Source organism: Meleagris gallopavo, chromosome 2 (genome assembly GCF_000146605.3).
Source record: "Meleagris gallopavo isolate NT-WF06-2002-E0010 breed Aviagen turkey brand Nicholas breeding stock chromosome 2, Turkey_5.1, whole genome shotgun sequence".
Taxonomy (NCBI): Eukaryota; Metazoa; Chordata; class Aves; order Galliformes; family Phasianidae; genus Meleagris; species Meleagris gallopavo.
Window position 1 is genome coordinate 101,033,284 of NC_015012.2, and position 27,416 is coordinate 101,060,699.

General features: G+C 38.5%; 1 long non-coding RNA gene across 1 annotated transcript; it reads left to right on the forward strand.

Moving 5' to 3' along the window:
• The first annotated feature begins 1,467 nt into the window (after window positions 1-1,467).
• LOC116216383 lies at window positions 1,468-27,416 on the forward strand. The gene is made up of 3 exons (XR_004159067.1): window positions 1,468-1,540; window positions 23,426-23,488; window positions 26,292-27,416. It is a non-coding gene; the product is annotated as an uncharacterized LOC116216383 (long non-coding RNA).

Below are 27,416 nucleotides of genomic sequence, written 5' to 3' on the forward strand. Positions count from 1 at the left end.
AAGAACTCTGCTCCTCCATATCTCAGGGATTTATATATTTTTTACTCTGTCGAAGATGCAATTAACTTCTCATAAGGCATAAAATAACAGTAGTTAAAGCCAAAGTTGCTAACTATTGTTATTCCATGTGTTAAGTTACGAGAACAGAGAAGCTAAAGAGGGGAAACACCCTAATAAAATAACTCATTATGAACAATGCAAGTTTTCTCTTCTTATTATTTTGGTTTTGCACATCCCTTTGATAAATGTAGTTTAGTTAAGAGAGACAATGCACTTACTCTAGTACTGAGGGCAACAAGAAAAAGCCTGTTCCAATCATAAAATATTTTCAGATGAACCAGGGTGTGGGCTCTGGGTCTATATTATTTGTTTCTCTGATGATGCCAACACATCAATCACACTTTTAAATAAGCTTGCTCAGGTCCTGATGCGAATGTATCTTGTGGCTGTGTGAAGCTCAGCCTGGTGTGCAAAATCTGTTCTGAGCCTGTACATGCTCAGAGGGCTAACCCAAGCTGAACTCCCTCTTCTGCTGCTAAACTGGTACCAGAACAGTTTGAGTCACAGCAATATACCTGCTTGTTCTAATGACTTTCTCCAGAATTCTTAATTAATCTTATTCGAGGGACATGGTTTAGTGAGAACTATTGGTGATGTGTGGATGGTTGGACTGGGTGATCTTGGGGGTCTTTTCCAATCTTGGTGATTCTATGATTCTATGATTCTTCCACAGAAGCTTCCTTACTTGTACTAGGTGTGGGATCCCTTTCTTATTGGAAGGACTCAAACGAATGGAAAAAGCAGAAACTAATGTTTTCAGGGTACCTGAGATATTGTCCTGAATACCAATGCTGAAATGTCAAGCTAAAAGACAAGGGAAAAGTTAAATTAAAAAGTATTTGAGGCAGGTAGACATTCCTCTCAAGATGCAGTGCTGAATGACATAGAATATTATTTTTGGACTTAAAAAAGAAAGCGGTAGTGTATCTACTTTGTGTAGTTTTGTGTCTTCTCTTCCATGCTACTCAGTTCTGAAAACAGCATTGTCAATAAAATACTGACAGCCGAGTCAGAAATAATGCAAATTGTAAAAACTAGTAGAGCATTCTGGTTTCCTATGGATACACTGTGTGACTCTTCTCATCACCCACATCCATCCACTATAATTTTTCCAGTTCTTTCATTTCTGTGATCACCTCCACCTTAATATTACTGGAGTATCTCCCACTCTCTGCCTCGTGTCTGCTGGACTCTCTCCTAAGCTAGGAAGGAAACACTAAGTCTTTCTCATGTGGGCACTTTCCTATGGTGGGTTGGATTGTTTTGCTCTGCTTAGTCCCTTGTTTTTCCAAAACTAGCCAACAGCACAATGTCCACTGCAAACACTGAATTTGGCTGATGGGCTCGAATGTTTTTAAAGGAGAGCAGCAAGATAAACACTTTTGTAATCATTTAACTTTCATTTGTGTAGGAAACTAGGCTGAAAAACAGATGCCTCAAAGAACTGATTTCTGAGGAAGGATGATCACTGTGATATGAGGTAGGTCTTTCTCTCTCTCTCTCTCTCTTTGTGGTTTTGACCAAAATTTCCATTCTGGACATAAAAAACTTTTCCTGTTGAAAGTCTCTTAAATTTCTATGTTCCCATGAAACATGTCAGTTTATAGGATTGGCATTATTCCAATTAAAAAAATATTTTTTGAAACACTTGACCATCTCTAGTGACCACATGACTTATAATAACTTATATTTACAGTCCAGGCAGACTAGAATAGCAGAAAACGTTAAACCAAACAGCATCCACCCAAGCTGGAATAACTTAGAGGAATTATCAATCCTTAAATCACAGAAAAGTGCTTTGTCCCAGCTAGGGACTTGGAAAGCTTTCATTCACAAGCAATTTTATAGGTCCAGGATCCTACCTGATAAAAGAACTTACTTTGCATTACTTCAGAATTGAAAAGTCTGAGAAGTCCATATTTTCTTTCAGGAAAAGTCTTAGAGTGATATTTTCAAGGGAGTGGGCACGCTCATTCCCTTGTGCAGTGGCACTTCATTCCCCTTAAGTTTAGTGTTTTTCAGCATAAGTGATGGCATTGAAACTTGTCTCTGCATGGGGAATCAGTCGCTCATAGCAGCAAACTCACCACCAGGAATGCTCCCAAGGGTCTCACAATGTGTTGAGCTATAATTCAGTGAAGGAAGTCATTTCCACTTATGGGCTGTTTGTTTGTTTGTTCTAGATAAAATTGTTAAGAGTTTAGCTCAAATCTTGCTCTTAGCATGTCTAGATTGTTTACTTTACTAAAAGGTTGCAGTCCAACCCCTGCAAAACAATGATTAGAGAGCTTTGCTTTTTACTGCTGCATTTAAGTGTTCCTGGAGCAGTGGCTGCTCTGCTGGAGGAGAGGGAGCAGATTGTGTATGTTTTGCTTCTTTTCAATCTGTCATCCAGTGTCACTACTATTCTAACAGTGGGCCTCCTGACTTTGTTCATTGTTTTTAAATTAACTGAAAAAAATATTGCTCTTGAAAGGTTAAATCATAAAGAATTACAAGCAGCCTGATCAGCTTTATTCTGTCCTTTAAGGTACTACTTCTTGCTAGTAGTCCTAAATCATTAGCTGGAAAAGACTAACCATTTTGGAGCACTTTGTATATTTTGCAATGTCTACAGTGAAAGAACCTAGAGGGTTTTCTTTCTTTTGTCTCTTTCTATTTGGATCTTTTGCAAGTGGAGCCTCTACTGACATCCACTGGTAGCTCCAGGACAGCAGCAGTCCTGCAGCCCGCCTGCAACCCACTCGCACTAATCCAGTCTCCTGAGCCAAAGCATTGATTTAGTGCTGCACTAGATGTCAGCTCAATTGTAAGGTCAAAATAATGTAATCCTTCCAGTTTCTCTCCCCTTCCCAGAGGAATGGCCCCTTTCCCCTTCCATGGTGGTAAATAAATTCAAGAGATGAAAACCTGCTAGCAATTTCTTTGGCTGCACTCACCAATTAGCAACACAGAAAATCGAACCACAGTTTCCTAGGTGTAGTGGGAATTTATAAGGAATGAGAGCTACCAGGAACATGAACTTGTATGTTACTCATTATATATATATTTTTGTTTCAACTGCAATAAATTAAGAGTTAATGATCAAGGGTGCAGGAATGAGGATTAGAGACCAGATGGGAAGAGCTGAGGGCTCGCTGTACACACTGTGCCATCGATTGTTTCGAGTCGTTAAACCCTGAGCCCTGTACTGTGCGTACTGCAGCGTGAGATCAATGTGAAGATAAGTGAGAATGTATCTATTGCTGTTAGCTTCTTCTGGCTCTGTGTGACTTGCTTTCCAGACTGTGTGGGCACATCTACACCATAAATTCCTGGATGCGTGGGACTTTGGGTTGGGTCCCCGTGAATTTACATGGCTTTGTTTGGAGGAAACAGAGAGGAGATTATATTGAAGAAGCTGTCGGACTTAGCAGAGCAGGGTGCTCAGTAAAGTTTTGCCAAGGACATAATTTTCTGTAGATTTTTAGCTAGGTCTTTGCATACAGACTTTGTTATCTGTGCATTTCTTTGGGAGCTGTAGTCATTCAGTGAAGAAATGTCAACTCATATAGTTACACATGATCTCTATTCATTTCTTGTGTGCGTTTATTTATTATTTTTTCTTTTACCATCTTGTGGTCAACTTTCTCACACACTATTGTTTCTCATTTCTGATTTGATAAAAGTAATTAGTAAGGAGACCTGGTAAAAATTGAAAAGCCACAGATCAAACCATTCATTTTCCACTTTTGCAGGAGGTGTAGAAGTTACTCTAAGAATTAAAAAAATATGGTAGAAATCAAGGCCTTTCCTTTTCTGAGTCATGATATTGGTCTGTCACTGTAAATGGACCACAGAGTTGGATATGCTCAGGAAACCATATATTTTGATTGCCGATATAAAAGTTGTTGCACCAAAATCAAGGGTAGTGGATGCTCCTGTTCATTGCAGGGGATTCTAACTAGATGACCTTTAAAGGTCCCTTCCAACTCTACTAATTCTATAATTCCATGATTTTATGACTGTTATAATCAAATTCAATGTGCTTGCTCCTTACACTGAAAGCAGCTGTTGAGGTGATGAGCACAAGTAAATCTGAGGCATTATCCTGCCTCATACCTTGACATAGTAATACTGCAGTGATGCAGCCAGTGTTGACGTAAGTTCTGCTTGCAGACTTTGTCAGGAGCAAGAAAGCCACTTCAACCCTGGAGAACAAGCAAATGGGTAGCTGGTAAGAATGTCTTCAGATCAGCACACCATTGCCATCTGGGCATAGGCCTGGGCATCCTGCTGTAGGTGTCCCTGCTTGAGCATGAGTTGGACCAGATGTCTGATCTCCATCACTTTGTTGTTTTGTGATTGCTGTCCCTCTCAGGAAAATAAAGCATGAAGATATCTTTCTCTTTTCCCACTGGTGAAAGACTTCCAGCCCACTTATAGAAATGTTTCTCCAGCCCTTTGTCCTTGGGTGCTGCAACTCCAGGATTTGGGCCTATTTTGCTTAATGGCCTCAAACGAGCCGTGCAGCAAATGAACAGTAGTTTTTGTCCACTGAGGTGCAGAAAAGCCTTTTGTTCCTCAGTTTATGTAGATATTTATGATTTATACATTTTTAAATGCACATATGATTTATCTGCAAGAAAATGAAGCTGAGCAGACAAGTGCTGGGATTCCCAGGGAGATGAAAGTGGTTGTCTAAGCGGGCTCTCAGTAGAACCTAACTTACTTGGCCCAGTCTTTGAGCTCCTCCATTCCCCCAAGCCATTTGATGCATCTGTTCATGCAATTTAGAAATTAATAGTTTGAAAATACTCCAGAAAATTACTTAGTGTGTTTCAACTACTTTTTAAATAAAGCCTATAAATTCTCCATGATCTAAACTTGGGGAAAACGCAGGCATACCTACTTCATTACCTGGGCTTTGTTGTGCTGATTGAGCCATGCCTATCATATTAATTAAGGCATCCACAGACTAACAGCATAAGGATAAGTGCTAGCAGTTTCTCCTGTACCCCAAGCAGTATTTAAATTGGAAGTTAAACCGTCAAAGCAGAGAGATCTGAGTGCGCCTTTTCCTTATGGAAAGTTCAATGCTTGGGAGTTCTTAATCAAGATTGTCAGACATTTCCTGCTCATTTTCAGCCACCAACAGCAGGCATAGGTGACTCCCTCCTTGCTGTTGAGGGGCGGACAGAGCAGTACTGTGTGATCTGTTGCCCACTGAGCCACCTGCAAGTCGTTTCGCTCCAGCTGTGGCAGACCTCATGCAGAAACACAGCCTGGAAAGAGCTGGCTCCTGGCCAACGACACTGTTAGGGGTTTTTAGCTTAATTCTTTCACTGACCTCCTCCTGAGGAGCATAATTCATTAAGTACAGTATCATAAAGGCCATGGCGATTAGAAACAGAAAACACTGCCACCAGTGTAGACCATGATCTACAACAGAGTATACATATATGTATTTGTATATATATATAAAGTTCCTTTTAGTTTATTCTCAAATTTGAAGCTGAGAAGGAAACATCTCCATCTTTGCTTGTTTGAGATCTCTAGGCATACCCTGAAATGGATAATATTTATTTTGTGCTACTGTAAAACCTGATGTAGGGCACAGCAGGCTGTCCAGAGGGATCATGCTCCTAAGCAAGGATGTGTGGTGAGGATAAGGTTTACAGGTCAGAGCACTCCATTGAGGTCTCTGCTGTGAATAGAAATGCAGAATCTCACACCATTTCACAGAATTGCCACTTAGCAGGGAAAAATATGAAAGGAAAGGAAGGGAAAGGAGGAAGGGAAGGAAGGGAAGGAAGGGAAGGAAGGGAAGGGAAGGGGAAGGGGAAGAGAAAAGAAGAAAAGAAGAAAAGAAGAAAAGAAGATAGGATACACAAAGCTAAGCACTCTTAAAACTCGTTTTGCACATTTTCACAACTGATCCAGAAAAAGTTATGCTTGAACACACACAGGATTTTGTTTTCATGCCGATGATTTTTTGGGTAACTCAAGGTTATGACTGCCAGTCAAAGTGTCTTGTTGATGATGATTGTTTTGAGACATTCTGAAGGAGGAAAACACTGGAAATCCTTTTTGATTGATCATTCTTATTTTAAGTAAGGCTGTCAGTAGGCTATGTCTGGTAATACATGTATTTGATTGCAGCCAAAAGAAGAAATTTTGTTCATCTTCAGAGTGTGATGATGTGCGATTATTATTATCAGTAGTAGACTTAGAGTATTTGCCATGTAAAAGCTGAAGGAATCTGAATCTTTAAGTATTCATTGTTAATCTTGTCTAATGGTTAAAAAAAAAGGGAAAAAAAAATAGAATGACTAGTATTACTGCTGAAGTTCATATTCTTTGCATTAATGTTAAATATTTTATCACAACTACTCTGCTTCCTCTGTCATTTTCTGGTTTCTCTGTTCAGTATTGTTGTGGGTGTTTTTGAATAAATCTATCACATCTTCCTAGGGTTCTTTGTTCTTCTTCAACCTATCTGTGTTTTTTCACTGAAACAACATAATGAGTCATATTTTAGTGTAGAGAAAACAACATCTCATTTGAGCATAATTCGGATTTCATGTCTGACACAATGAATACTTGGAATTACTAATGGTAAAGTGTGGCTGACTTTAATTATATAAACACTGAATTACCTCATTAGCACAAAGCTCACATTTTCATGGGGTTATTCCTTCCCAAGTGCAGAACTCAGCATTCACCTTTGTAGAATTTCACAATAATTTTCTCTGCCCTTCTCTCTGTCAAGGTTCTTCTGAATGGCAGTACAGTATTCCGGGGTACCAGCCACTCTTCATAGTTTTGTAACATAGAATTATAAATTCATTAAGATTGGAAAAGATCTCTAAGATCATCAAGTCCGACCATCAGTTCATTCCCACCATGCCCACAAAAATCATGTCACTCAGTGCAACATCTCCACGTTTCTTGAAGACCTCCAGGGACGGTGACTCCACCACCTCCCTAGACAGCCACTTCCAATGTGACACACTACTTCCTCTGAACACACTACAGGGCCTCAATGTCTTTATTTTAGTGAGGAACTCAAAAGTGAACACAATACTTGAGGTGCAGCCTCACCAGGGCTGAGTACAGGGGGATAATCACCTCCCTAGTCCTTCTGGCAAGACTGGGATGCACTTTGGATATTATCTATCCAAAACCCTTAAATTGAAATAGTGATCAACGTAGACTTCACTGATCAAGGATGCTGTCTGGATGTGCAGGGATGGGATCAGGAAAACCAAGATGCAGATGGAATAGAACTTGGCAAGGGATATGAAAAACAAGGATTTTTTTTAGGTACGTTGGGCTTGAAGTTGCTTGTATGATCCTGGCAAAGTCTGCAAATACAGGTTACATCAATACCTGCTGCATCACTGCAGTATTACTATGTCAAGGTACACAGGACAACGCCTTAAATTCATTTGTGCTCATCACTTCAACAGCTGCTTTCAGTGTGAGGAGCAAGCACACTGAATTTGATTATAACAGACATAAAATCATGGAATTATAGAATCATTAGGGTTGAAAGGGATCTTTAAAGATCATCTAGTCCAAATCCCCCACAGCGAACAGGAGCACTTAGTCCTTGATCAGTTCTCAAAGCAAACAGCACATGAGAATGAAAATCTCTTTTGCTTGCATTGTTTTCTATTAATATCTGAACCTTACTATAACAGACATAACAAGTTTGTGATCAAAGTAAATTGAAGCGTGGTTGCATTGAAGGTAGCCATGTTTTGCCCTTGGTTTTGCTACAATCGTCATTTATTTGAGGTGTCCCACTCTTTGCTGGTTGAATCGATGCTCAGAGATGCATCCAACTTGCCCTTGACTCTAGAGCGAGAATATGGCGTTGTTGGCTCAGTAAAGTGCTTCAAGTTAAGTGACATAATTCAGGCTTATGGATACAACATGATTTTGGATCAATCAGGTATTTGTCCCAATTGCTTTGCTGAATGCTTAAGTGAGCAAAACCAGCTTTCTTACTGGCTGGCGAAGAGCAGATCTTTGGGGAAACCTATCAGTTTCATCACAGGAGAGCAGGAAGAGTTAACCCTTCAGTGTTCACTAGGACCACTTAACGTTATTTCCTATGGCAACAATGCAAAGCATATGCTGCTGGTTAATGCAGTTGAGCAATGAACTAGCAAGACAGTTTAAAAGTCTTCCCATACTACAGTGGTACAGTGAGAAGACACGTCCTTGTGCGAATCTGAAGTATGTTTGTCCACAATTTCATTAGTGTATGTGCCTGAGTCAGTGTCTTCATTAAAATGATAAGTTTCTCTCAAAGCTGCAGATGACAAGTGACCTTATAATGTAACATGGTCCCGCTTAGTCTGCGGGAAAGTATTAAATGTCAGGACTTATAATTGTAAGGATTTGATATTTATGAAGGTCAGTTCAAGTGTGAGTAATATAACATAATATTACATTTAAACTAAGATCTGTGTTCATAGGAACCTTTTAAAAACACTGAACTGCCACTGCTGAAATAGTGCAATGATAGATGATGATTTTTTTAGACTTAACACATACAGTGAATTTGCAACTCGTGTAGGGTTTGTATTAAAAGCTGACACGATATTTCAATTTAAACAGTTTAGATTATTAAAGTTGGCAATCAGCCAGAAACATATCAATGTTAAAAAATGTCCATTTACTTGACTTTTGCTCTTGTTTGTTTTCACATGGTAAAATACATGAATAAATCCACCTGAATATGTGCTCATAATATTTTTAATGTTTTTCATTCAAAAAAAAAAAAAAAGAACATTTTGCCTTTATTTGAAGCTTGACATTGCAAGCTAGGGTATAATAAAACTTTTTCAAAAGATAAATAGAATAAATAAAATAATAATGAAAGGGAAAAGAAACCCCATTCCACAGATTGTATCTCGTTTGCACTGAATTTCTTCAGGTCAATTCACTATTCAAAATGATGGAAATTAAGGACTTGGATTAGATTCTCTAGTATGTATTTTCTTGAAGGGATTCTGTTGCCTGGAAGCTGATATCCTAATGTCTTATACAGATACAGAGATAGCACATTTCTTATGAACATAGTCCTGATGGATGCATAACATACACTGTTTTCTTAGCTGTAAATCTCATTGGATGCTCAACACTATTCAGCACCTGGCAAGATTAGGATTTGTATTTTTTTTTCTATCAACAAAGCATTGAATATCTAAGGAGTAAGATAGAACGGGTAGTCATATAGTAGATATAATGGATCAGAACATCTTTGATACTTTTCCTACTGTCCAAGGGTATTTGAGCTTTTGTTCTGAGTTACTGTGGAATAAACATGCTTAATTAATAATTTGCTGTTTGGTCTGATAGTTTCACTGACCACTGCATTCATTGGGACCACTGAGTTGTGCAGGAAGAGACAGCTTTGCAGTGATTCATGAGACAAGTAAGTTACAAGAATGGACAAGTTTTTTAGTTATGGAGAAGTTTAATAAATGAGGAAAAGTTTGGAGCTGGGCCCTTTATAGCTGTAGATTTATTGGTAGATTTGCACCATGTTATTTGAGGAGGATCGAGTGATGTGCTCCTGGCTTTTTAAATTCCACAAGCCTCCTGTCAAAAAACGTAGATATTAGGACAACATTCACGTAGCCAAATATAGGTATCTATAATGCAGACAAGTCTGAGCAAATCATCAAAATGTCTAGTATAGTCAGGAGTGGAGAGGAACAGAGACACCAATTACCAAAACAGACATCTACATTAAATGAATCATTTTCTAAAAGAGTCTGTTTCTCTCTTGTCAATAAGACAATTTACAATGAATATTTAAAATACAAATTTAGTTTTTTATATTCTCTTTCTATATATCGCAGTAAAACAGCAGATTCAGAGGTAATGGGGTATTGTTCTTCATGGATGATTTCATGGCCCAGCTTCCTCTTGTCCCTTAGCAATCCCACATCCTACTTCATTCACCCATTTTCCTTCAGACTTACATCTACTTCAGTTATATCACCTTCCTCTCCACACCTGTAGGTGGGTCAAGTTGCCATTCCTTTCTCTAGGGATTTTCACCATAAGCAAATGACAGTGGGATGAAAAAGGTATAGTTTTACCATCTAACAGCAGAGGCAGGAAGAGAGGTTGTTGTCTTGGGTTTCTGGAGACTTTCTTGACTCTTTCTCCTGATGTTTACTACCTTTGTAATGTCATCATCTCCTGAGAAGACAGAAGACTACAGCACCCAAAGGAATTCTATCTATGAAAGGTAAATGAGTAGAAATATCAGCCCATCATTGAAGCTTTCTCTTCTTTCCTCTTCACAAGGATTAAAATGTGAGAGCTGGTTGGTATTCTGTAATTAGTATTTCCCATTAGCATTTTCCACTGCAACCTCTCTAATTATCTGTATACACTGAAAAGTAATGACTTTCAGAAGCTCATCAGTAAAGTGAAATATGGATCCCATGTTGGAGAGTTGTCAATGCACGTGTACTATTTGAGAGCAAGTCTGAAAACAAGGAAAGAATATCTGATTTGCCTAAAAAATCTTTCTATACAAATAGGCTCAGTTTGCAGATGGACCTCCATATCTTCTGTTAATGGAACCATTGGAAATATAATATAGATGTATAGAGGAGGGTGCAAGAAGGAAAGAGGAGCCTGAGCAACACTGAGGCAGGTGACTGGTGAAAATGTATTGGCAGTGGTAGAGGCTAGGGAGAAAAAATGAGGTGGGACCTTGCAAATGGAAAGGGAAATTTTTCAAGTTAGAAGTAGAGTGCAGGTAAAAGGGACGATAGATGTGGCAGAAAATGCGAGTTTCATGGTGCTTCAGGGCAGTACAAAGAGGAACAGCTCATGAAGAGGAAGCAAACTCCCTCATTAAAACCAACTTGGTTTTAAAAAAGGGTGTTTAAGTATATTCCATGTAAGTAAGGAAATTAATAGCATAAATAAGAAGTGCAGATGGAGAGGGTGATTCCATGGATGAAAACTGAAGTGTGCCCTTTTTTCATAGAAGAAAGTAACTTGCAGAAACTAAGTGTAAACACTGAAAAAAATAGCATTGGTTGTAAAAAATTATGGCGTTGCACATATTTAAGGAGAAAGAACATGGCATATCTTTTGAATTGGAAGTACATTTTGTGTTGGGATGAGTAAAGCGTGGCAGTGTGGTGGATTAGAAAGTGCATATGCACTGTCATGAACAGTTCTTAATAGGGATTGTGAAGGTGTGTTGAGTGTTATCTCATAAAAAAGTAACTTCATTGCGTTTCAGTAATTACAGTGATAGGAGAGATTATCAAGTTTGAGTATAATCTGAATTAGTCCGTGTACATGGCAACTGAGATTAATTCATCTATCATATTCTAATTTACCGGGGTAATAAGCACAGTTGCTTTTTCAATGTTTGCTTTATGTGTTCTAGTAGGATTAAAATGGGTTATGAAAACATTGGTTGGCCCAGGCCTCCAGCTCCAGCACCATTCGTTTTGACTGCAGATGAACGTAATGATGAGGTGAAGGACTAGCTCTGATGTATGGGAAAGAAATGAAGCATTTCCTTCTGCAAGTACCATGTGTTGTCTTTCACAGGAAAGTGTACATGCTTTTTTTCCTTTTGATCTTTATACAGTGTTTTCTCTGTACTGCTGAACTACACCAAATGTCTTTTTGAGAGTTCGGCAAACAAATGTCAACCTTTTGCCAGCTGGTGTGAAATTTAAAAAAAGGATATTTTAGAATCTATTTCAACTGCTTTTCTGTCAGACAGTGATTGTATAATTGAAAGACATCCAGTTGATAAAAAAGAACATATTTTTTATTGGCAGCACAGTAACATGAGTTCAAAGACTGTATTTGCCAAGAGTGCATAACTCTGTAATGGCCGGCATACTTTTACAAGTGTTCAGTGGTATTACTGACAGAAAGATCACTTTGGTCCAAGACAGATGTAAAATACTTCATTTAACAAATATTTACCCCACGATTATCTGAAAATGTAGAAAGTACAACCTGACATGTTTGAATATCTAAAGAACCTGTTTATGGGGTATTCTATTATTGTTCCTACATAATAATCCAAAAAATATAGTTGTAGGGGAGGCTGGATGATTTAGGATGTCGGTAATAGGATACAAAGCCTTTCACTTCTTGGTCAGCAGTTCAAATCTGGCTTAGGTTGGTAGTAACTCAGAATGATTGCTGGACAATATGACTAGGGTTAATAATAGGTTGCTGCCTTCTAGATTTCATAGTCCACCACCAAACGGATTAAATTGGCATGATGACCAGAGGCTATTGTCACTTTTGCAGAAATTACTCTGTAAAAGGGAAGATCATGAAGGTGACTGCAGAGGTCTGGGACCTGAGCAACTCTTGCACAGAATTGTAGAATTGCCTCCATTTTTCCTCCAAGAACCTGTTAGGAGTTTGCTCCTAACTCAGCAGTGGTGGAGATAGGAAAAACTTCTGCAGATTGAATATCACTCAATTTCAGTCTTGAAGAATTAGGGAACAGGGATACTGTTATAGGTTCTCCAAATGGAGAACTATGTAGCATAAGTGTTAAGAGATAATGAGAAGACCAGCGATAATGTGAGAGTTTTTCTTGGGTTTATTTTCTTGTTTCAAGCTGGGGAAGCAACAGGATGTTGAGGTTTTGATGTATATTTTAGGCTGAAAAAGGAAAACAGTTGCATCTTTCAGATGTATGGAGAGGGTTGGAGTCATTCCCGTCCAGTGCCTATCACCCTTTGTGGCTATGCCTCTGGGAAACGAAACAAGGCACCCATTTCTTGTCACTGAGACCAGATGGCTTGAGCTAGTTCACATCCACCTTCTTCAACTCCCTGCTGTCCAAAACAGGACATCATCACAAAACTACTCACAAGCTATTGACCCTGATCCACGCTATTGCCCAAGGAATGTTGAGAACAGTTGTGGGTTTTATTAGCTTAGATCAAGAACCTGCCAGCAACCACCTGATGATGTGACAGTACAGACAGTCAAGTCCTGGTGCCAGGCACGTCCCCAGGTGCTGCTTACTTTGTAATGCAAGGAAAGCTGTGGGACCTTAGCTAAGAGGTCTTATCTTCCTTAAATACCACTGAAGTGGAAATATCTGCCTCTTTATTTCTAATTTACTTAGAGTTTCAAGAAGTTTTGTCAATTGTTTGAGTCATGCTTCATAAAAAGCAACAATTTGTAAAAAGTTGATTCCCCTCCTTTTTATAATCCCCTTTTAAATACTGGAAGGATGAAATGAGATCTCCTCACAGCCTTCTCTTCTCCAGGCTGAACAATCCCAGCTCTCTCAGCCTGTGTTTGTAGGGGAGGTGCTGCAGGCCTCTGATTGTCATTCCTTGATTTCAAACTCAACCACTTAGCAATACAAAGGAGTATCCTCTGTATCCTGGCAGAACTGCTTATAAGAACTTTCCACAATGATCCAATGTGCTTCTGTCATTTTGGTCCTAATGTTCTTCTGGGTAAAAGCTGTTTTAAATTAAATTCTTTCTCTCACATGGATGTTGTGTCCTCTACAAAAGATCCTCTACAAAAGACTGATGACTGTGCACTTTAAGAAGACATTTAAAAATATGCATACCATTACAGGTGATATCTTAAGTGACTTGTGTTTAAATAAAGATATTTTAACAGAAGCCTTAATTGAGGTAACCTAACTGAGGTGCCTGAGTTATGCTTATGGATACAGTATATTCCGTTTCTAATAATGGAGAAATAGGCACCACCAGCAGTAATTCAGCCTTCTTCAGCACATGGATTGCTCTGCAAGAGCTGAATTACTTTCTGGAGATAACTGCCTCTGTGCTGACTGATGGATGAAGGCAAGAACAATCATATTCATGAATGTGCTGCCTCAGTGTGGCATGAATCCAGACCACTGTGACCGAGGCTTTTAGACTGCTAATTACATTTTGAGTGCTGATTTTTGATGACTTGGAGAAGGCTGACTTTCTTTGCTTTCAGCTTCTTTTAGAATATTTCAAACTGGACATAGGTCATTATGGAAAACTTGGCTTACGCTTCTACCCATAACACTTTCTGAATCATGAATCTCTTCAAGCAGAGAGACAGCAGTTTTAGATGACTGCCCAGTAAAAGGCAGAGTAATCCTCTCCTGCATCATGGAGGTAATGAACAAAGAGAGGTCAGGTTACTCACAAGACCCCTGTCCTGGACGTCTCTGTTTGTCTTATTGATTGGCTCTACCACATGACAGTAGTCAACAGTACTTTTTAATCTGTGGAGAAAGAAAGCAAACTACAGCAGCCAGCACTAAAGCTCTGTGTTCTGACTGATTCATGCTGGTTTCTTCCCATTGCCTTTTTTACTACCTGTATAGTAGTCCCAAGGGATTTTTTCTTTGCTTTTCTGAAAATTTTCCATTCTGAGACACAAATCCACCCTGGAAGCCTCATGGGACTCTGCATCCTTTATCCTGTATTGTGCCAGACCAATGCAAGGCAGTAGCCCAGATCTTTGCCACCAAATTATATAATCGCAGAATGGCTTGGGTTAGAAGAAACCTTAAAGATCATCTTGTTCCAAATCCAAGACCAGGGTTTTTTTCAGGTACTAAGTGTTCATTTGCAATGTACAGCCCTCTGCTAGTCCACAGGCAAAATCCTCCCCATCTTTCACCTGTGTAGCCATGTTGATTTGACTGTGGTTGCTCAGTTACAGAAGGTAATGAAGTTAGACCCAGTGGTACTGTGTAGCTGTACCACTGAAGGATATTTTGCTTTTGTGCACATATTTGTAAATGAAAGAGAAAAAATAGATTATATCCTTTGAAAATGAAAAACAGACATGAAAAAGTTGGTCTATCGATTTTTTTAAGTGTGGTTCTACTGACAGAGCTTATAAAAACATTCCGAAGTAATGTAGTGTGATGACCCTTGCTCATAATCACAGAAAGCCTCTCCAAGTTTTTGATTTTTTAATAAGCCTATCATTAATCTTCAATGAAAATAATATAGATTTTATGAAGAAAGCTCACCAAGGTTCTTGGAAAACTTACAAGACATTTAACAGCTGAACAGTGTATCTCGCAAATGGACTTTAAAGGTGCTCTTTCAAACTGAAGCCTTTATTTGATCTGGTTTTATAGTTAGCAATTGCTTTGGTCTGAAACCTCACCCATCCTTTCCAACTAATAACCAAAAGAATCTTGAAATATAGCACTTGTTGGAGGTACAGCATGACAGCCCCTAAACCAATTTGTATTACACATAGACTCTTGAGAGAGTGGATTTATTATTTGTTCTGAGACATCTTACTTTATCAGAACAGCATATATGCATATTGTGAACAAAATAAACTGCAGGATTAACAGTACTTATGACTATATAATAAATATGTAGCTGAAATTTTGGTTAATCTAAATTTTTCTTTTGTGAGGGTTTTTTTTCTTTTTTTTGGTAACATGGAGCGTTACTCAAATGTTTTCTCCAATAACTTTAATCTGGATTTCCTCTCTGATAAAGCTCTGGTTGTTTGCAGATCCACCCGTCAGTTTTATGAGGATATCTTTGAGACATCGCAATTGTAAAACAAACTGGAAGGAAGAGCAGCTGTACTTACAAACAAACATCACAGGCACAATTAATCTGTTTAAAGATTTTATGAGGGGAAGCATAAAATATCAAATAAAGGCTAATGGGAAATATTTAAAAAATGCTGAAGCTGGTTACAATCCACTGAGCAGAGCAGCCAATGTGTGTTCAGGAAACAGTATGTAGCTGGTAACTCCTTTGTTTGCAAGCCACCAGCTCTCTACCTCCCAATCTGAACTTAGAACTGTTTCATGTTTCTAAACCAGATACACTTCTAGATATACTTTATTTGCTTTGTAGATGGCAATTTCAAAGATCTTCCTTTTTTTTTTTTTAAAAAAAAGTGAAGATTATAATGAAGTCTGAGGAGGCCAGGTTGCTCCCCACTGTTCAACTTAAACCTAGTACAATTCCTATCTTGCAGTTAAAGTTTATGTCCTGGTTTCATAGGAGAAAAGCATACACATGCACATGTTCTTTCTCTCTCTTGCTTTCTTTCACACACGTGCATACACACCCGTGCCAAGAGGCACTGAATCAAGCAGGTGTATGATTAAAATCCAATATGCTCACACAGTATCCTTTAGATGAAAGAAGAAAAACTGCTGTATCTAACAACAAGCATTATCTTTAGCACCAAGAACTTATTTTAGAATCAGAATGAGCTGGATGAGATTTTCTTACATAACTGAAAGTTTCAGCATGTACCAAACTGAAGTGGTTTACTATATCACTGAATCTTCAAGTTTAATATATGAGACCACATCTTCTCATGCCACATGTAAAGCATATTTATCTCTTTATTTCTCTCTGTTCATAGTGTCATGTCAGCATCAAAGAGAATCTGGAAGGGTAAGGTTTACTACCTTACCCACCATACTTTTTTTTAAATCACTCTTTTTAATTTGCAAGAATGTGCATTAGCAGATAAATACGGGCACAGTGCAGTGCCCATATGGTAAAAATTCCCATTATCCTGAGAGCTTTTGTCAACATAGAACACGAATAGAATTAGAATTGTTTTTTAAAGAAAAAAGTCTTTTCTCCTATTATGGGAGCACAGGACAGGAAAGTTTCTTATGTATAATGAAGTTTATTTGGCTTTGGCTTAAGTAAGGTTTTTATCAATGGGCTGTTAGCTTGGAACACTTCCTACTGGCTGGTGGACTGTCAGACATGCTCTCAAAGAAGGCTGTGCATTTGATCTTTCTTCTTGTAGCTTGTTGCAGCTTTGTAAGCATTGAGGATTTTATCACAGGGACAGTTCCAATTAAAACTCTGTTTTCCAAGGGTGGTTTAATTAGTGGTTTTGAAAGAACCTGTCTGTGCTTCGTTCTGATCTCATTTAAATTGATGCAGTTGTGTAAAAGTAGTATGAAATCCTGCTGTCCTGTGAAGCTGTTACTTGTTGCTTATTCTGGGGGAAAAAAAGTAAAAAAGAAAAAAAAAAAGCATAGAAAGAAAGTTTAACAAGAGCAAACAAATCAACTTTAAAAAATAATAAAAATCCATGCAAAAGAACAACAGTCCAAAGAATTTTCCAGGAAGATGAAGGCATAGTGCCTTTGGATTTCTGCCTGTTTGTGCATACGAGGAATGTTGCTATCTATAGTCACACTTCTTGTCATGTATTATGCTTTATATGGACTCAGAACTGTCATCGCAATGCACATAAATGTATTTTATTTTCTTCACCTGCTCATGTGGTGCACACCTGGGGTTTGCTGGCAGCGTGCTTGGCTTCAGCAAGCAAAGGATACACTGCCAGGTTGGAAAGCAAGTCCTGTTCGCTTCATGTATGTAAAGCTGAGTCGATCTCCCACTGTTTTTATGGAGTGGTTAAGGACAGGGCTGAAACTTCCACTGAAAACTACAAAATATGAGAAAATGTAAACTTTTCGAAGCTCGAACAGAGCCATCGGACCTCTAGAGCAGAAGTCCTTTTCTTTTGCCTGGTGGCATCAGAGCCCCTGGTGACTCGTGAGATTTCTTCTTGTGCAACACCATCAGCATCAGTTCAGACTGCCCTGGCAGGTGTGCTCAGAACCTTTAGAAACCAGCTGGATGGCACAGCACTCTGTTGTTGTTCCGCTAACCGCGCAGTTTGGAATAGAACCTTTGTTGCTGGTCATTGCTTCCTGGAGTAAAGGAAGTGTCAGCTGTGTATTGCTCAGAGCTGGCTGAAATGTTTATAGAGGAACTGAAACTTTCATTGATTTGAGTTCATGGGCACGGCATAAAAATGCACCGCTTCCTGCTAGGTTTTTTGCAATAGTAAACATTTTGTTGAAATGCTTTCCGAAGCCTGGTTGCCCATCTGCTAGGCCTGAAAGCTGTAGGAGAATGGAAATAGTGAGAGAGGAAGCTGTTGGGAGGTGTCTTTTGATGAGTGAAGAGTTGAAATTCATTGCTAAGGCATCCTCTGGACCATGAACAAATACAGACGTGCACACAGACATGCACCAATGTATGTGTATGGGACCATTAGGTCCCACTAGAAGCTTATTTCTGCTCAGAAGGAAGCAGTGTTATCTCTTCCTGTGGAAAATGGCACTGTTAAAAGGTCTCTTTGATCCTCTGTCCAACGTTTTGGGGTAGGAAGAGTCAATTCTGTCCCTGCTCTTGCCTGCCTCCTCCTTGGTCATGTGAACAGATCTTTTCTCTTTTGCTGCAGTAGGAGCTGTTTTCTCAGGCAAAAATGATTTTGGGTTCTTTTATTGCTGCAGGTGCAAGACATTGTGATCATAACTGAGTCTGAAATAGAAGAATTCTTTTTCTTTCCCATTCGAGGCAAGATTATAAGGCCCATGTTGTCTTTCAAACTGCAAAGGAAGATAACTGGCCAAACAGTGATTTAATTTATGTGCATGTAATTCTTCTGGGTGTTGTCAAGAGAAATCTTTTCTTATTGTAAGAATAAAAGGAACAGAAGTGTCCAATTTGATGGGTGAAGTGTGAAGAATTATCTTTTCACCTCTGCACACTTGGGCTTAAGTTTTATTTTTGCTTGCATAAGTGCTAAATTTGTGCTTAGTTGATTTATTCTGAGAGGACAATTTGTACTTGGTTTTAATATTGAGATTCATTTTTGGTAGGGGTGAGCAAATTGAGCACATGTTGATTCACTTTATAGGTGTGAATTTTGAAAGTGAAACTCAGCAGTGGTGGTTATAATGTAAACATCAACTCCAGTTTGGAAGTTGCTGTACCTCCAGCTTCCTATCAGCCCCAGTTATCCAGAGGATAAATGCTTATGTGTATTTTTAACCAAACTAATCCACAACTGTACAAGTGATCCAAGTATTTTCAGGTGCAGTTCTTTATGAACAGCATTCTGATTTCAGTAATCCCTGCAAGGCTGGCTTGGACAAGAGTCTTCCCACACACGATGTGTGGCATTCTGCTGCTAGAAAACAAGGGTGTTTCCAGTTAAAATTTGGCCTTCACATAACGTTCATCCTTTGGCTGAAAAATTTGTATTATGTCATGAAGAAGTCCAGTAATCCTACAAATGCACATCCTTGAGGTATGGAGCTATTTTAAAAGCAGGAGTATTTACAATGTTATCAACATTTATTCAGCTGGTCAGAAAGTGAAAAGACAGAGAATGAGAGAGTATGCAAATGTATACATGCCTTTAACAGGTTATTGAAACAAGATTCAACTCTACTGAGCCAATTTCAGGATGTTTTAAAAGCGGTGTTTGTTACAAAACATGGAGTTCAAGCTGTGGAATCCATGTCTTTTTTTTTTTTTCTCTTTTTCGTCTCTTTCCACTTGCTCACACTGACGCACTCTGAATGTAGAGCCTTCCAACAGGAGGGGGGATTTGAAGTCCCAGAAAGGGATTGACTAGACTTGTTTTAGGGACAGAAGGCCTTTGAATAATTTTTGGATTTCAAGGTTCATGACTGTTCAGATCTCTGCTTTTCATTTTCATCCATTCCTCTTTATTAACGTTTTGCTACTGGTCACTAACAGAGAAAAGATTTTTTACTAGATGGACCTTTGATATGACCCATTACAGCTGTTCTTATGGTAAGTTGTGTATTGCGCAGGAGGTAGATGATGCAACTTCACAGATTGCTGGTTAGCTCCAGTCTGGAGTTAAAGATGCTCTCATTTTTCCCCCTGTAAAGCTGAAAATGTTTTGGGTTTTGGCTGCCACGAAGATATCTCTCTTTACTTCAGAGACACTCCAACTAGTTGTTCTCTGATGGAAGATAAGGCCTGTTACTAATATACTCTCTGCCTTGTTGAAACACATTTTTCTGCTTTGTCCAATAAAATACTGATTTGTAGATCTTTGGAATATTCTGTCTGGTTTCTTTATTGATTTATTCTGTGTCAGGGTGAAGGCCGGTCACAAGCGGTGTCCCTCAGGAGTCAGTCTTGGGACCTGTGCTCTTAAACATCTTCATCAATGACACAGATGATGGCATTGAGTGCAACCTCAGCAAGTTTGCAGATGACACCAAGCTGAGCAATGCAGTTGATACATTGGAAGGAAGGAAAGCCATCCAGAGGGACCTGGACAGGCTGGAGAAATGGGCCCATGAAAACCTAATGAGGTTCAATAAGGCGAAGTGCAGGGTGCTGCACTTGGATCGGGGCAATCCCGGTATTTATACAGACTGGGAGAAGATCTCCTGGAGAGCAGCCCCGTGGATAAGGACTTTGGGGTCCTAGTAGATGAGAAGCTGGACATGAGCCAGCAGTGTGCGCTTGCAGCCCGAAAAGCCAACGGTGTTCTGGGCTGCATTAAAAAAGGAGTGGCCAGCAGGGAGGGGGAAGGTGGTTGTCCACCTCTACTCAGCTCTTGTGAGGCCCCATCTGCAGTACTGCGTCCAGGCCTGGGGCCCCCAGTACAGGAAGGACGTGGAGCTCTTGGAGCGGGTCCAGAGGAGGGCACTAAGATGATCAGAGGGCTGGAGCACCTCTCCTATGAGGAAAGGTTGAAGGAACTGTGCTTGTTTAGTTTGGAGAAGAAAAGGCTCTGGGGAGACCTCACTGTGGCCTTCCAGTACTTGAAGGGAGCATATAAACAGGAGGGGGAATGGCTGTTTACGAGGGTGGATTATGATAGGACAAGGGGGAATGGTCTTAAACTGAGACTGGGGAGGTTTAGGTTAGATCTTAGGAGGAAATTTTTCACACAGGGAGTGGTGACACACTGGAACAGGTTGCCCAAGGAAGTTGTGGATGCTCCATCCCTGGAGACATTCAAGGCCAGGGTTAGTATACAGAAGACAAAGCTAGAATCTCCTTAGCCATGCTCAGCATAAGGCAAAAAAACACATGAAATTCCAACTACAAATGGCTTTCCAGCATGGTCAAACCCTGGTACAGATTGTTCAGAGAGTCTGTAGAATCATCATCAATGGGGATATTCATAGCTTGACTAGAAAATGCCCTAAGCAGCCATATCTGAATTGACCCTATTATGAGCAGTGGTTTGCATTAGAGATCTCCGAAGGATCTTTTCAGCCCAAATTAGTCTATGAACATAGCCAAGAGATAGATCTAATGGAAACTTAGATTCTCTTTCCCCTCAGAGACTATTAGCACTTGTAGTTTCTATATGCAGAAGGACATAAATTTTGTTACTAGTTTGGACTTTTTTTCCTTTGCTATTTTTAATTTTGTTTTGTGGATTTTCTATGTCAAGAGAAGTAAAGTAAATATTGAGGAATATGGTGATCATTTGGAAATGATTTTTGAGATACCTCAGATGAATTTAATTTAGATTCATTTAATTTAAATTCCTTAATTAATTTAATAATAATTTTAAAAAGTGGTGCTTTCAATTGGTCAACTGTACTTCAACTGAAGTTAACAAAAGCAGCAAATAAATCAGCTTGTCCACAAAATAGAAAATGAATTTTTCAAATTGGATATGCAAAACCAGAGTCTTTCAAACTCTGAGTTTATATCTGAAAATCTGATGAGCAGAAGGAAGTGAAACCCAAAAATCGGAATAAATATAGCATACAGTAGGATTTTTTGTTTGTTTGTTGGTTTTATAATCTGTATAATATTGGTATAATATCCTAATGAAATTGAGGCATGACTCATTTAGAATGTTAGATGCATTCTTCCTATTCAGATATTAATTTCTAGTGTAGATAGATTCTCAAGTTTCAAAATTAACCATAGAAATGTGATGAAGAATAGTAGAGGATGTGATTTACAGTGGTAATCCACTGAGCCAAACTGGTGTGAACTAGATGTTCCCTGAGACTTGAGCACAATTAGTCTTATTTGACTATTTATGGAGTCAATAAAATGAAGGAACTGTGTCTTCTCTCCAGCCAGCTGACCTTATGAGTGTGGGATCTCAGAAAGGGGAGGGTTACGACTATAAAATAGTGTTTTGCAGAAAGAGAACAGAGGAGAGATTTAGAATCTCAGCTGGCTTTTAGACTTGAAAAAAGAATCAGTAAAGGAGAAATCTGAATGATAGTTCTGAACATTTTCCCTCTTTTCTCAATCTGTTTTCCTTTTTCTCAAGTAAACATAAATAAAGAAGGAATAAAGTAATTAACTGATTTTTTTCATTTACATATTCATAGCTATTGCATGACAGATAATCTTAGATGTTCTCTAGCAATTGGATGCAATGTGCTTTTTTATTTCCCTAGCTCCGTGTGTGTTATTCTCTACATACACTTGTATTGTTGTGAGTGGCAGGGAGGCCTCCAGGGAAAACAAAAGGCTGCAATCCACTGGAATTAGAAGAACACTTACTCTGAAACATCAGATTGATCTGATGTTATGAAAATGCTAGAATGTAAATACAAATGAATTTCATGCCGACATCCTAGCCCTTATGAAAAGTGGTGTTCATTTCCCAGGCCTTTCTCCTGAATAATCTGCAGTAAATTATAGCCACTGTGAATAGCCACATCTCCTTTGACTGGGACACATTTATTTGAAATATTAATCAGTGCCATGAAAGGAATTGCATTTTTTGAATGCTTCCTACTGATAGATGACAGAATAAGCAACCATTACTCTTTTCTGTGGTTTCATAAAGGGTTGTTTTTTCTTCCCATTTTTGCATCAGAAAGATGGAAGGCTTTTTCAACACCTGATACAGTAGCTCTAAAATGAGAAATCAGAAGAACCACCTGCTTGTTGGCCATTCTTCTTGTTAGCATGTTTACATCAACTTCTCTGAAAACCCACCCACTGTTTCCATTGTAGAAGCATTCTTAATTTCTGAAGAATGAGTTAACTAAGGAGAGCAATACAATTTTGTTTGTAGTTGTTTTTATACTACGTTGGGCTGAGCCATATGCATGCTGTCACCTTTACGCTGGATCTTTACCTTTGCTACCCAAAATACATAAGGAACTGATTGGGACCATACGTCTGAGTTTTAGACAATGAACATTAGGCATATCTATACATCTTTATGTATTAAACTGTCATATGCTAACCAAAACTGTGCTGGTGGCTCCGAGATATGTTAAGGAATGGCAAAACAGCAGCAGAAAGTTAGTATCGAAGTTAGTGAAAAGCTCCAATGTGTAACCAAAAACAATCCAAAAAGGATATCCTGTGTTGATGCTTAACAGCACTCAAAATTTTCATTGGACTTCTGTCTTCATTTCAGATAAGGATTTTTTTCGTTTGGTAAAAGCAAAACTAAAGTTATACGAGGAATTGTTGTCTGGTTCCTTCTTCTACAAAGGACCTTTCCTGGAAGTTTTATTTTGACTATCTGAATGGTTAAATTGTTAAAGACTATGGACAAAATAGATCTTTTAATAGATCTCTTTAATTCACAGAGCCCTGCTATGGTATTTGCATTCACATTAGGTAGACTGGATGTGGCTACTCCACTTTCAATGGTAAGTAGATAAAGTAATATGGATCTGCCACTTTTGCTATACACATATTTCACATAGTAATTTATCCATGGCTAGCTTTCCTGCTGCAACCAACGTATTCATCTCAACCATCTGCTTGTTGACAAATTTTAAGGCATTGATTCTTACAAGGACAATAGTAAACACACCACTCTGCAGTTCTTCCAAGAGATAAATTTATTTATTTTTAATAATTCTACATTTTCTGTTTTCCTATAGGATAAAATTGAGCACTAGAACTAAGAGAGAAAGAAGTTTCACTGTCAGAGAGTCTAGCAATGGAAGGATCATGCAGAGAAAATACAGCTTACTTACAATTTCACTGCCAGGAATGCTCCAAAGCCTCTTTCTTTACAGACATCATTCAGCCACAGGCAGGAGTGAGTCATGGTCCTCAAAAAACAGTAAAATAATGATAATTAAAAAATCCATTGGAACAAACAAATCATTCAATCCATAACTGATCAACAGAAACACAGAGTTTCTGTTTGTTAGCTTTAGAAGAGATGTGACCCAGACAGTCCTTCAAGCCCTCTTAGACACATTGTCATCACTGTTCATAGCACCAAAGATGTTTGAAGTTATCATGCTGTGCAAACATGTAACACTTAAAGATGGATGAAATCCTACTGCCAGAAATTAATAACAAAGTTTTTCCAGGGCAATTCTTGCAATCTTGCATTTATTAATTTAATCTTACGTTTGCAATGAAGTTTCTTTCATCATTTGTCCAACTACTCCAGAATTTTTGTACTAATACTTTGATGAGCTGTTATCTTTGACACAGTAAGAGTTTTCCTAGGAAATGAGGTTTAAGTTCATTTAGTGCATTCTATGAGCTATACCTACATTGTTAAACAGGACAGATTAGTTAGTTAGTTAATTGTAATGTTCATCAGATCCAGTGTCGTATAGTTCCCTTTTATTGAGAAAACCAGACTAAGAACAGACAGGTAATGTGTTAGAGCAGACTGAAAAATAGCTCTATTAATGCTTTTCACACCAATATATTCAAACTCAGACAGTACTTAACAGTGAAGAGAATTCAAGTATTGCACATGAGCCAACAACTATACAAGACCTACCCAGAAGTCCCCAAACCATATTATTTGCGACTGTTATGCTGAAAATGTCTAGTTATCTCCCATTAGCTCTCCAACTTTTTCTCAGATGCTTGTAAAAGGAAGCTAGGATGTGAGCCAGCTTAAATGTTGTTGCTAAGTAATCAAGAGCAAGATGGGAAAACAGAAACTGTGTGCAGAGGTCAGAGGCAGGATGAGACCAAAAATGCCAGGTCATAGTGAGGGAGGAATTTTCAAAGATAAAATACAGCAAAGCATCCAGGATCTAATTTCATGAGGAAGGGAAAAGCTTAAAGAGGGGAGATTTAGGTTAGATACAAGGAAAAAGTCTTTTGCAGTGAGGGTGGTGAAGCACTGGGACAGGTTGCCCAGATATGTGGTGGATGCCTGGTCCCTATTTAGAATTCAGTGATTCTAAATAACAAGAAATCATATCAGCTAAAAAGAGGACTAAAAAAAATATAAGTGAGAGGGTTGTGAGAGCAGGAGGAGCTAGGAAACAAGCGGCAGGGAAACAGGTGATGATTGAAAGGGGTTGGGAGACAGGGACCAACATGTATAGAATCATAGAATCCTTGCAATTGGAAAAGACCTCTGGATACCATCTAGTCCAACTCCCCTGCAATGAACAGGGAGATGCATAGCTAGATGCAGTTGCGTGGGGCCTGATCCAGCCTCACCTTGAACATCTCCAGGGACAGAGCATCCACATATCTGGGCAACCTGTCCCAGTGCTTCACCACCCTCACTTCCTCGAAGAGAAAGATGAATAACTGGCATATTCTGATATAATTTTATTAAAAGCTAATTTGCCTCTTATTTGAGAACCAAGGTATGAGTGAGACTAATCAGAACATCATTTGCTAGGACTTTGTTGACTTTATTGTAAGAATGTATTTACTGGCATTAGGTAGCATCACACATTACAAGCAGCCAAAGTCATTCAACTATGAGAGTCTGAGGAACAACATACAAGACTGTTGCACCGACATTTATCATATTACCTAACAGATAGTTCACACAGCAGTATTTTAACATGGTCTATATACTCCCAAATTTTTGTGATCACTTTTGTGATTATTTTTTAGAAAGTTAAATGGAAGGTCATTAAATGTGAATCAAATTAAATCAATTTTTTTTTCTGATTATTGTTTTCAGATAATGAAAAAAAAATTGCTGAAAAAAAATATCCTTTTGTATTTACATTTAATATTATTTTAACAAATGATATATGTATATCCTATTTTTGTACAGTGTCAAATTGTGGTGCCAGGAAACAGCTGATTTATGTTTAGAAGCAGTACTTTACAGAAGTGTTCTTGAAATTCTGATTTCCTTTGTTTCTGTCTACTTAACATGGCCAGAATTGCAACTCATGCCCAATGTATATTCATTAATATTATTCAACAGTTACTGGATTTATTATTTGAAGTGCACATGAGCTTTTTTGATCATAACCCTGAAACATATAGATAAACAGGATTTGTTGATACAATAGAAAAAGATTCACAAACATTTGTTTCAAATCCAAACAGCTCTTCATTTCAAATGTGTTTGTACAGTATTCTTATAAGTAGTGGTTCTTCTTACCTGATTGCTAGTATTTGCCTCTCACTGTATTCTTTGTTTGCTCCACTCTGCTTTTATCAGCATTATGGAATAATCTCAGGCATAGTATTAATATTTGTTATTGTTTTTCTCAGAACAGTTTACCTTCCCTGGAAGCCAGGAAAGCAATGATCTCTACAGTGGGTAATATCATCAAGCTCCCTTGAAAATAATCCACGTGGGATTAAATTAACTGCTATGTAAAAGAGATGGAATCATTTAAATTTCATTTTGAAGATACTCTGCTGTTTGTATGCTACAGGATTCTAGAGCTTTGGTGGACAACTGTGAAAGAAAATACTGAGAGAATTTTTTTTTTTTTTTTTAGTGTTATCCAGATTCTGGCAAATATTGGAATGTATACAATGATGATTTATATCCTTGATATCCAGTGAATGAGCATCTACCACCTATAAACGTTTGGTGGGATTTTAGCACTATGTGGCACACAGTCATTCCAATTGATGTAGAAAAAGTTTTGCAGCAAATGTGCCACAAAGCTCACAGTCCTGAGGACAGTGACTTTTCATATTATACAGTCATTGTTAAAACAAGTGCAGGTCATTTAGCACAGAACAGATAATTGTTGTAAAAACGATCCCCCAGTACAGTTTGTGATGCACGTAGCCTGGACAAAAGTTCTCTTGTCTTAAATTTTTTCAAAATTCAAATATTCTGTTCTTGGCCATTCCTCTGCTTTAACTTTATTCTTGAAAAAACTCAAATTCCTTTACTTGGCTGAAGTATCTCAGAGAGGCTTCCCCCATTTGACTCCCTGATGCTGTATTCCAGAATTGCCGGTCACTTAACACATATGGACCCCAGAATATTAGCTTTGGCAACATCCCCAGGCTCTTTGCAAAATAAGAATTCACACTTCCCAAGCCAAGTGTAAGTGGAAGGTTCCCACAACGCTGGTGAATCCAGAAAGATTCTTGTAGGCCATTCACATCCAAACAACCAAAGGGCTTAAAGCTGTTGATTGGCAATACCACTTACGGTCCATTCTTGTGGTAAGATGCAAGTTATTAAATTTTCCTTTTGAAGGCATATTGCTTGAAGGTGCCAGAAAATTAGGGCTTTTCTTAGCCAGTGTTAATAACATGCAGTTTAAGCTGGAGAATTTGAATCTATTCAATTTCATTTTAGTTTGCATGGAAGAAAACCTATTCCTTAGCAACAACTTGAGTATGGTAAAAATAAAGGTTCTGTGGAATTTT